At 31.5% G+C, this 12,927-nt stretch overlaps 1 long non-coding RNA gene across 1 annotated transcript; it reads left to right on the forward strand.

Moving 5' to 3' along the window:
* The first annotated feature begins 7,260 nt into the window (after nucleotides 1–7,260).
* Nucleotides 7,261–11,154, forward strand: LOC127706486 (uncharacterized). The gene is made up of 3 exons (XR_007984482.1): nucleotides 7,261–7,923; nucleotides 9,640–9,736; nucleotides 11,012–11,154. It is a non-coding gene; the product is annotated as an uncharacterized LOC127706486 (long non-coding RNA).
* The last annotated feature ends 1,773 nt before the right edge of the window (nucleotides 11,155–12,927 follow it).

Raw genomic sequence — 12,927 nt, forward strand, 5'->3', positions numbered from 1 at the left:
TTAATTATTCTTCCCATAGTTTATTTATTTTGTATTTACATTGTATCATAGATCAAATTTATTTTTTCACTGGTGTTAATATGTCTTTTGATTGAATTAAGCCATTTCAATTGATATTTTATAGTGTGCCCTTCTATGTTGTGATGTTACACTATTGTTTCAGATAAGGGTGAAGGTTTGGTGCCATTAAAATGTTTAAACCCGCTGTAATTGTTTGCACCTGTCCTAAGTCAGGAATCTGATGTTCAGTAGTTGTCGTTTGTTGATGTAGTTCATAAGTGTTTCTCGTTTCTCGTTTTTTATATAGATTAGACCGTTGGTTTTACACTAGTAACTTTTGGAGCCCTTTATAGCTTGCTGTTCGGTTTGAGTCAAGGCTCCGTGTTGAAGACCGTACTTTGACCTATAATGGTTTACTTTTATAAATTTTGACTTGGATGGAGAGTTGTCTCATTGGCACTCATACCACATCTTCTTATATCTATATTGTTGTATGGTCGATTAGAGCTTGTGTAATATGTATTTGTTAACTAAATATTGACTCTAAATAAAACTTTGAATTCAATTCAATTGAATTAGCGAGCTCAAAATCTCAGACCTAGGTCAAAAGATAAGTCATGGCCTGCTCAAGTGTTTCTTGCATAGAATACAGTTACCGTCCTCGAGATCAAAGTTCAAGGTCACACGAAGGTCAAAATTGTAAGGGAGGACACCACCTCATGATGATACATCCACATACCAAAGATGTAAGGTGATCAAAAGACGAAGAAGTTATTGCCTGGTTGTGTTGCGAAAGAATACATTATTTGACCTTGAGGTCAAATTTTGAAGGTCACATGAAGGTCATCATGATACAAGACACTTACACTCATGATGATTCATCAGCATGCCAAATATTTAAGGCCTAGATCAAAAGAAAAAAAAGTTATGGCCATTATGTACTATCAGAATGGATTTTGCTCTTATTTATTGAGCCAATTTGAGGGTGGGAGCGTATTATAAACTTTAATACGAAAAAATTTGGTGGTTAATTTTTTATAATTTTTACAAGAACAACAGTCTGATATAGCACTACAAATGTTTAGTTTTTTGAAAAATTATACGACACATTTAATAAAAAAAATTCTTCTTCAAATACTAAACCCATCACATTCACTTTATGAGCTGACTCTGATACCCCTTTTTTGTTCGGACAAAAATTTGAATCCAGATTAAAAAACTTACAAGTAAAGGGTATCTGCGAACTTAAATTCGCCTCAGTTATCACTATAAACTATGCTATTGTCAATTTAGAATTATTTTTTTTTAATATTAACATATATACACCTATACCCATATTTCTGAAACTTCCAAAATTGGCCGATATTAGCATGTACAAGATGCTATATTCGAGTTTCCAAATCTTTCAAGCCTATGGTTCAAATCGATTGATATTTTAAGAAGATGTTTAGCTAGGCCTAGTTAATAAATGAGAGAAAAATTAAATGACAGGGTTTTTTTGGGGTATAGTGTTTGGTACCCCCTTAAATAGGTTATTAATATTGTTATCGTTCATAAAACCTTTATAAACCATTCTTTATTAAAAAAAAATAAGAAGATGTGGTATAATTGCCAATAAGACATCTATCCACCAAAGTTTGAATGAAGCGGATGTAATCAATTATATACAACAGTACAGCCTTCAAACACGAGAAAAACACATACCATGTAGTCGGCTATAAAAGGCCTCGTTATGAAAAAAAGGAAGAATTCAACTGGTAAAACTAACTGTTTCATTCATAAAAAACAATTTACAAAAATCTGAATTTACAAACAAGAATCAATAACAACCACTGAACTGCATTTGAGACATGCACATACAGATCGTGATGGGGTTAAACGTGTTTGTAAGCGCTCAACCTTCTTTTACCTGGGACAGTGGTGTAACGGCAAAACATAAGAACAAACTATACACATCAGTTAAAACGGGCGTAACTCATTAGATCGACAAAAAGCAGAAAAACGTATAACACAACCCAGACCTGCTTGACAGGGTAATTTTGCATCACTAGTAACCAAAAAGACACACAGTACAGATCTGAGAGTTCTCGCAGTTTCTGGCAGCTGGTTAAAACCTAATGACATCTTATTAAACAAATCATGTTGAAAAGACTAAAATATCAGTCAGCACACACATAACATCCATTGGGTTTAGTGTAAAGACATTAACAGTCAGAAAAAACAAGACCTCTTGCAATGCCATTATATAGGTGTCGACAGATTGTAGATCGTGAAAGTTCATGTGTGAATATTATTAATATTTAGTACAGTTTTAATTTACTGATTACAAAATTAACATTTTATACCAACAAAACAATATTCAAAGATCTAATTACAGTGTGCAATTGGTAATCTTTTAGAATAAGTGTAATTAAACATGTAAAAGAATAGATAAGTGTACCCGGATCGTCTCTAAATTTCGTGGCTTGGTGAACAACATCACCGTAAAATCTAGGATGTGCTATTCCGTTTGAAATAAGTACAGCCGAACTTGCAAACCAAATCTTTGTATCTATTTAAGAATTTAGTAACGGTTCAAAGTAATAAGTGATAACGAATGATTGTTTGATGGATGCTTAAAGTCCAGTGGCAAATATTTAATGTATGTTTAGGACGAGAACAAAATAACAATAAATACAATAGGTGGGTCATAATATAGAAGCCTTCGTGACTGAAGGTGGGAGAAATTTGGACTATCACTGGAAAAACAGAAATTTTGCCTGGTAACAGACCACCCACGGACCCTTAACAGATTTGTTACAAGAATTTTGATGTGAGGATAGCGTTGAACTCTCTCTACACAAGATATCGGATTGAACGTCCCGATTCTGGCCAGACTGTAGTTGTACATCCTGCAAAACCAAACGGACGTCTGCTTTGGCAAGGGTTTTACAGCCAGTCGGAAGAAGACCTGTAGTGACTATATTTCTATTCCCCAGGTACCCTTGTGGTAACGAAATCCCTGACTTAATTATTTACCAATCATACATATATTACGCTCATTAATCAAAAATGTCATTACAGACACGGCTAACCTTTTTACAAGACTGCATGCATTATTAACCGAAATATGAAAGCATATGTACCAGCTGTATTTCTGGAACTACGTGTACGCTCAAAACCAACATTATCCTTTAAAATATTACCAATTAACACGAGCACGGGACCAATCGAAATAGAGACATGTATGTATTGTCAAATGTTAGGGGAGTGCCACTCTTTCTTTTGTTCAGTTCCACTTTGACAGATGCTTATGTGACATTTGGCAAGTGTTTTACATTTTTGCAAAATAAACATATAAAATCTGTTTTAATTTCAGTTCAAATTCTCTTTTCGCCTATCCACTTTGAAGTTATTCTATTTGAAAATATTTATACTCAAATAAACATATTCTTATTTTCCTGTATCACTTTTTACAACGCGCTATAGCAAATGTCTTGTAAGGACTCACAATGCATTTATATTTATGTTTGACAACTTTGTTTCTCTCTTGAATAGGATGTGGTTTTTTATTTCATGAGAAAAACACAGATTTTGTAAAAAGTGTTGTTAGCAGGAGTTGTTTTATGGAAGGTTTACCACAAAAATATGGATACACCTCAATGCATCTTTCTGTAAGATATGTTATGTATATTTTTGCATTTTGCATATGTGCATTTCATACACGAAGTTCATCAGTCATGTTTCATGCCAGAATGTAGGAAAACAAAACACAAGCAATCATGTTACAAGTTATCGAACCATACTGAATCATCAACATTCAAGTTTGCATGTCGGAGTTTAGAACTTAGTCTTTGTAAAATGTACCAAAGGTTTCATCGAGAAAAAACCAACGGAATTATAAGCGTACACAGTTATGAAAAATAGCCTAACATTGACTGATACACAAAATCTGAAACATCTTAACGCTCTTCACAGACAATCGTAAACGCACAGCACACCGAGATTGACAATGTCGTGACAGTGGTGTTTTCAAAAACTATAAACTTTAAAGACCTATATTATATTAACAGTTACTAAAGATGTTATAAATACAACTAAGGCAATTTATCAACCAAACTTTTATCATTTTTTGTATTTTGAATTCTCTACAACTTCTTATTTGATTTGGTTTTAATGTTTGGCTCCAACGATATTTGATGAACCCCTTGGTCGATAAAACTCCTGATTTCAACCCCGTTGGTTTCACCAGCCAAGTAATCAACACTTTTGTGTTCACAGGACACCTACAGATATGTTCACGTTTTATAATGTTATTGTATTTACAATATTGAATTACTTCAAGCGCTTAGGTTTTTCTTCTTGAATGTATAGATTGCCTAAGCTGTATTCGGTAAAATTTCTCGAATTATCGGTTTGGTAGAGCTCTATACTCATTCATTTGATTTAGGCCTTTTCGCTGTTCAAATTTGGGCGCCACTTATAAGTTTTAAGAAGACAAAACACGCGTCTGGCGATCAAAATTATAAGCCTAGTTTAAGCTTGTTTTGACTGTACAGCAAAAATTAAACAAAACATTTAAAAAAAAACAAATAAAACAGAAGACAAATTTAAATACATGTTAAACTTAAAACTATTATGGTTATAATCTACAGTAAAGTAAATCCTTTTTTTTGTCAGGACAGCCTAAAAGAACACAAAACAGTAAGTAGTTTATAGTATATTTTGACAGGAAGTTTTGATTTCATCGATATCGGAAAGCGCAATTTTGATAATATAGAAAAAGACAGAATCATTTCATTTTGCCAAGTAAGAAAACTACGACAATTTTTCAACTTACTTTATCATAAACGACCTGTTGTTCAAAAGGTTTTCCATTGGAGGCTAGTATATGAACAAATGATCGTTTATAATAAATATAGTGAAAATATTAGCATTAAGTAATTTAAGGCAAAATCCGCAAAGGTGCTGTGAACCGTTATATATTGCCTTATATGAATGACATGGTTGTGCAACCTTTTAATTACATACAGTGACCAATATAAATACATGATATTTTTACCAGATAAAAATGATAAGAAGATCAGCTAGGTATGCATTTAAAAATAAATGTTACATTTATATAATGATTTAGATATAAAAGCTTATCACTCACATCTAAAGATACCATTTACACGAGTAAGGTAAGTTTAAGATGAAGGCAGTTCAGCACAATTGTTTTCGAATGTACACATTGCCAATATGTACACAAGGACACAGCAGTAAATGTGCTTGCATTATATTAGATTCAAAACGAGTGATACCATATACGTCAACTGGAATAACAGCTCTTGCATATTCAGTGCATGTTATACATAGACATGCAATTTAATACACTGCATGGCCCAACATCTGTGTCTCAAACATGAGATTTAAAACTTTATGGTTTTTGTAACTGTTTATTTTGTCCATTGAAAACGACGAATATCTATAAGAAAATGCAATTATCAATTTATGGTTGATGGTCTTTAATTTGTGTTAATATGTTTGCATGATCTTATTAACAGAATCTTACATTTCCAAAATACTTATCTTCTCCAGAACGACGAAGAGCATACAGGTTATACAAGTGAACACTTTAAAGATGTAAGTTTATTTTTTACGGTTTAATCAAAACTTCTAATGAACATAAATGTCAAACATTTTGATATGACAAAAGGACAAACACGTTCACAAAACACTAAATGGAAAACTAAAAACCGAAGAATACGAACCCTTATCAAAGTTTTTGGTGGTCTCCGATGCTCCGGAAAGGTACGCTTACTATAAGCAACCGTTGTGTTACTCAAAGTAAGAAAATATAATAAACATGATAAATTTGAGAGAACCAAGATATGATAGGGAACAATTAGTGTGGTCTAGTAGACATAAAGTTTTTAATTTAGCCAAAACGGTTTGTAAAACAATCGATAACCTGTATCATGAATCTTGTTCAAATGTATGTTGAAATATTTGTCAAAAAGCCCTATAACCTGAAATTTGTCGTTACAATCTATCCAATAGTTTAATATCAAGTTTTTTACAATATTCTCCAATGAACATTTCTATCAATACAGTACAGAATGTTAAGAGATTCTTTCTTTGCACCTTCGTGTTTCCAAAGTTTTTTTACTAGATTGTAGCTTCTTACGATCTGTTTATACGAGTGTATTCTGAATTAAAAAAGATAATTAATACAGGTAAAAACACATATTTTATATAATGTATGTTAGAAAAGCAAACACTAAAGTTGCTTAAAACAGTTATATTCTATGTATTATTATGTAACAAACATATTGATAATATAACTTCCAGCTTCTGGAACTTGAAAAGTATATCAACTCAGAAGGTCAGGTATCGTTTAAAGAAGGCGAAACAGAATCAAAAATGCAGTCAAGTAAGATAATGATTATGAAACAGCCATTCTGATCTTGAAGAAAATGTATTTTACTTTTACATTGGATGTATATGATGCTAATATAGTGCTATTAACAAATTTAGAACTACATAATTTTATGAAGGAACGAGTTCGAGAAAAAAAACCACAATGTCCAAAAAAGGGGTCTTGCCTAAAAATCACTGAGAACAAACTTAAATAAAGTAATATGAGCATGAACAGTCACAAAACAGACTAATCGTATAGTTGTGAAGACTAAAGTACAAATCTGAAACCCATATCGTTAGAATGAATCTAAGAAGACCGAGATTGACTACCCTCCATTAAAATTAATCCGCGTTATAGATATAATTCTAAGATATTAAATACTCGTAATTATTTATGGAGAAGCTTCCCCTAACGATTTTTGTTGTTTGCGTCAGGGATGTTTATGTTTATGTTTATCGAACTTTCAAACTTGGTAGATTTCGGGGATTTATTTCATAAGGAAAATCAAAAGTAATATTATTGTAATAAACCATTAATAAGTTAAAGTCCACAGTGTCAAGGTAATACAGATTTTCTCAATAATGTACTTAGACTTGAAAGATATCATAACTGTTGAACACGAGTTATACTGACAAACTGACAAAATAGATTAACATTATAGTAAATATTTCAAATAGAAAGGATAATAGATTTTAAAGTCGATCTATGAACAATTTATGGTAAACCAAAAAAACTATGGTTCTTTTTTAGACTCGTAGAGACTGGGAGATATTCAATATATATCATTACAGTTTGATTATATGATATTCGATTAATTTGTATGTTTTGAAGTTTTAATATGTATGTATGCATCTTCTTTCCTGACTTAGATATTCGAGTTCCGGTTGCTTTATTGGTGCTGAATGGTGATTTAGACACACTTGATCATGTTATGAGAGCAATATACAGTGATATATCCGTAGTGGTTGTCAAAGGAACTGGCGGAGCTGCTGACCTGATTGCTTTATGCCTGGAAGAGTAATTTGTTAACGTTCAACTGTCTTATTACATTATCAAATCCGACAGACAATATTTATGAAAAAGGAAAGACCGCAAGTATTTCAATGACACTGACAAGGACGTGTTTATATTATATATACAAATCAAAAATCTTAAAACACATTTCGAAATGAGGCTTTCACACTATAAAGAACAGATTAGAAATTGCATGACGTGTTATCCAACTCTATTGTTTATCATTTTAATGAAGAAATTAGAACTCGTTTTATATAAAACAATCTTCACATTATACATTCATTTTAGTTATGACGTCTGAAACTCTAAGCAAGTATTATTATTATTTCAAAACAAATGATCAAATTTAAATTTATGTACTATGTTTGCATTAAATGTCAAAATTCAATGCTTGTACCATTGATGATATTTGTAGCTTTTCAAAACTAAAGAAGGAATTACCAATATTGATAACAAGACGTTTCACGAAAGGGCATTTTAACAAAATACTGGAAGTCTTCAAAATGATCATTGCAAAGGATTGGATGGTACATAAGTCTATTTAATGACATAATGACATACAGAAAATTGATGCATGTGTAATATAAAATAGTGATGATATATGATATTAATTGGCTTCAAACGTACATTCTATCTGTACTTCAGCATAATATCATGAAAATAATAACATGATGTGTTTAATTAAATGTGTTTATTATTCCATAAATTAAATATGTCAATACAAGCATACTCCAAATTATTCGTGCAGTTTTTTTTTTTGTTATGTATAGATGTTTGCAACATCATCATCGAATATTCGAGTTTAATCAATGTGTTATCTCAAACCATGCACAATTTACAATTAATAACCTGATATTATAAGTTTATTTTTCATTTTGATGTATACGAAAAAAGATCGTTTGTAATTTTAATTTGGTTTAACAACGTTGACTGAAAGACAAATCGCAAAGCTAAAATCTGAGAATGATTAACGCTTTAACAACCCCATAACTAGTAAGCAAAATAACAAAAGATACTCAATCTCTTAAGCCAAAGAAAAACGAATAACACAATAAAACAAAAATATGAAAAACGACGAAAGGACAAACAGCAGTCTACAAAACAACACCGAAAACAGAAGAGAGAACAACAAAAACGCCAAAACAGGCTGTGATCTTCGTTGAACCGCATGGGCAAGCTCTTAAACAAAAGCATCACATGTGTAAAATATGTATGCTTAAACCGTATAACAAGTTAAATCAAGCTGAAAGATTTTTGTTTTCTCGATGCAATGTTTCAACGTTTTCATGAGTATAGCCATAGATTTTGTAAATATAAATATATGAAAATCGAAATTCATATACTTGAGAAAAATCTTGAATCGTGTAACAAAGTAGGCTCGCATGAAAAAAATTTAGTTACTTTTCAATATTTCCCTAAAAGTATTTTGACGTAAATTAACTGAAGGTTTTGCTGTTATGCATCAAACTCAATCCGTTCCTTTACGCTAGGCACCTACAGAATTTGCCTGATTGTTGATATCCCTTGATTTTCTTTTGACTTGGCTATAATTATATATAGTTAAAAAACGTTTTTGCTTTCAACTTAATACATGTTCTTTGTCGAATTAGTACGTAACAGTCTATAAAAACTGTTGTTTTGTAGAGTGTTGTTTATCATTTTGTCGTTTTCGTATATTGAGATGGCGGTGTAACTAAACTATTTCCTTTTGTCCATAAGATATGGTGCTGAATTTAATATGTCATGCGAGAAACACGAAATAAAAATTTGAAACAACAAGAAAAACTTGGGATTGTTGATTTTGTATTTTAAACTTTTTTCAAAATTGTTTACTTTTCAGAACAAGTTGATCATTTTTAAAGGTTTCTTAAGATTTTGGAAAGTTGACACCACATAACTTGATCAAGTATTAACTTTAATCGACATATCTGTCATGTATCTGTGACGAGATCTTTTTGTTACAGTATTTTTTTCTTGTCTCGACCGACGCAAATTATATCCATTATGGGTAACGTCAGTTAAAACGCTCGTCACAAACTGAAAACTGACGCTGGGTTGTTAATCAATGTAACATAATCTTGTACAAATAGCTTGTTTTTGTATACAACTTTTACATCGTACTTATAAACATCACAAACAAGATGTAAAAATGACTATTGTATAAAATAATGGCTTACCTTCCCCTGTTTCTCTTGAAAATATTAACAACGTATTAACGCTTTGTCTATATTGACTTTTTGCAGATTTCAGTATTTGACATCAAAGTTGACGAACATGATAGTCTATGGGAAAGAATAACAGACGGAATAATAAGAGCATGGTCTTTTGAAGAAAAACTTGGTATACTATTTCCAATAGAGAACTTAACGGCTATTAATCAAATCTCAGACGTAGTTTACACTTTAAAGTCCAATAAGTGGCATGCTGGTTTGTCGTTAAAATGATATCGATTTACAAAATCGGAGAATAAAAAAGAAATCCCATCATTATTTGTTATGTTTATACAACAATTTTAAAGGAAATACAAAAAGTAAAATTTATAATCCTTTTATACATGATATATGTAATGCATAGTCTAACATATGTGTATACATCAGCCTTTAGAGTTGTTACCTGATATCACCCCCGGTTAATGGTGGGATTCCTGTTGCTCAGTCTTTAGTTGTGTTTTATATAATGTTGCTGTCTTTTCGTCTTTATCTTTTTTTGCCACTCAAAACCAGTTTTTTTTCGACTGATGAGTTTGAATTTCCCTTTAGTATCTTTCTCCTCACTTGTACAACGTTTATTACACTTACACACTGACATCGTTTCTTGTACAAGTTGTATTTTGATCGTACTACTAGCAGCTATTGATAGACTGTAGCCTACTACAAGTAGCAAGTGATTCTGTTATGGCATGATATAATTAGACATTATTTGACAATACATTTTAAGAAAATGAACATTAGATAGCAAAAGACAAACGAAACCATTAAATAGGGGAAAAAAAGAGACAACAATATTGCCGAAATCAAAACAGCGAAAAAAACCAGAACGGTCATAGAAGCATTATTATCAAAACTAACGATAGAAAAACATAAACTAGAAGAAAAGAAACGGAGAAAATAAGTTGCTCCAGATTTGTAAATATTTTCTGTTCAATTATTGACTCATACCGTATTACCACTGTCACAAAGTTGAAGAGTTTTAGTTTAACGTTTGCAATTACATGAAGCAAAGATGTATTCGGCTTCATTAATTTTATTTACACGAGCAATGAGCATTTAAATCGTTGTCATAGCTCATTGCAATTCATGTTCAACTTATATAAAAATGTTAACCTTTAATATTGTTTCATTATTTAGAGCACCATTTATTTGCAGCAATAATTATGTCATGATAACATATTAATTGTTTTTGCTCATTCATCAACTATTTACTCATGATTATTTAAAAAAAAAAGGTTTTGGTTCTTTTCTTAAAAATTCTTTCCATTTCAATTTCTTTTAATTTTGTCTTGAGGCATACATAATAAACTCGGATAATGTATCTTTACAATAACAGAAGTACCCTATACAGATTGCACATATTTGTGCTAATTGATGAATTTTACTTACATGTAAATCTTTAAAGATGAGGAAATTATGATGACAGAATATCTTTCTTTGAACTGTGGAGAGTATATCTCAAATTATGTTGCGAACATTGATGGTCTTACCAGGAGAGAACTGTTTGCTGGCTACAGTTTGAATGAGGCAGATGGACAGGAAAACATAATGGACGAAAACCGCCAAGTAAGTTGTTCTAAATTTGCCAAATGAGCCGATCCTGTCGAATATGCATGATATTGCAATGCATGCTATTGCAATGCATGCTATTGCAATGCATGAACTATTGACATGAACTAATTATTTTCAAAAATGTACAAAAAAGGTAAAATAACAAAAATACTGAACTCCGAGGAAAATTCAAAACGGAAAGTCCCTAATCAAATGGCAAAATCAAAAGCTCTAAAACATCAAACGAATGGATAACAACTGTCAAATTCCTGACTTGGCACGGGCATTTTCTTATGTAGAAAATGGTGGATAAAACCTGGTTATATAGCTAGCTAAACCTTACACTTGTATGACAATTGCATAAAATTCCATCATATTAACAACGAATGTGTGATAAACAACGCCAGGACCTAGAATCTATACTTCAAGACCATCGTGTATTATTTTTGAAGTTGATACGGAATATTTATCAACAAGGTCTTGGTATCTACTGATGATCTTTTTAAGATAAAGGACGAGACGTTTTTTGGCATACCATTGGTTCATCAACTTTCGGCTCAAACACTGATGACGTTTTACAAAGTCTGAGTAGCAGATGCACGCTCTTGAATACCGAAAAAGTGGAAAATTTATATCCCATATGTTGGTGAAGTTTTTATTTTGCTTCTAAAATGGGGATTATTTCAAAATTAATATCGTCTTGTTTATCATAGATTTTGGAACTGAGATGACCTTTTATGTGAAATTCGAGGTATAAGTCTAAAGCTGAGGCAGAGGCAGCCTTGTCTGTTGTTTCTTAAATTTCTTGTTCTGGAGGATAAATTAATTGAACCCAGTCAGAAAAGTTTGAATTGTTAATGGAAAGAACGTCAACGCTGTTTCGATCCTTTGTTGAAGGTCATTGAATCATCAACAGATCGTTAAATCCAACTACATGACTTGACTCTTAGTTTATATCAAGTAAAGAATTTTGAATAATTTACAACATTTGAAGTTTATTGGCAAATATTTCTGTCTATATTTGACTCTCTCTCTCTCAATGTCTTTCTCTCTCTCAATGTCTTTTTCTCTCCCAATGATCGAACGATATAATGAATCTTGAGACGGCTTTGACCTACTTCATAATATTTGATATATAGTTTCCACTCACGTGCAGGCAAAGCGCGTATAAAAGGTATCTCTATCAGTAGTAATTCAGTTCGTTAAGTGCTGCAACAATATTATCAAGATACATGCAAGTACTCTACACACCTTTTTAATGAAATTTGAAGTATAAAAAAAAATCAAGCATTAACATGTAGAATCACATTTGTCATAAAAACATTAACTTTTTGCACGAATGTCCCTTATGTCAATTTAACCTATTCTCCATAACTATGTGTTACAAGATGATCAACAACATTATATGAAATGTGATTATCTCTTTGGAATGGACACGTTTTCATTTTTTCCAGGTCGTGTTTATAAGAAAGCAGACACAAATGTATAGGTTACCCAAAAAAAGTGTATAATAATCTAGATTAATTTTGTCAGATATGCCCGATGCTTTAAGATTTCTTAGTCAAATACATAATCTATGTTAAAATAATCGAAAACTCAATTTCTACTTTTGAACACATTGTTTATCAAGGTTGATAGCAAATTCCATGTAAATCTATCAAGTAGATTCATGACACGCGTTAATGCATAAATTACCTTAACAAAAGATTTAAATGAAATATCCAAACATTTAACTTAACATTATTTCAAAAGAAGATTGCGCAATATTTG

The sequence above is a fragment of the Mytilus californianus genome, unplaced genomic scaffold (genome assembly GCF_021869535.1).
Source record: "Mytilus californianus isolate M0D057914Y unplaced genomic scaffold, xbMytCali1.0.p SCAF_6, whole genome shotgun sequence".
NCBI lineage: Eukaryota > Metazoa > Mollusca > Bivalvia > Mytilida > Mytilidae > Mytilus > Mytilus californianus.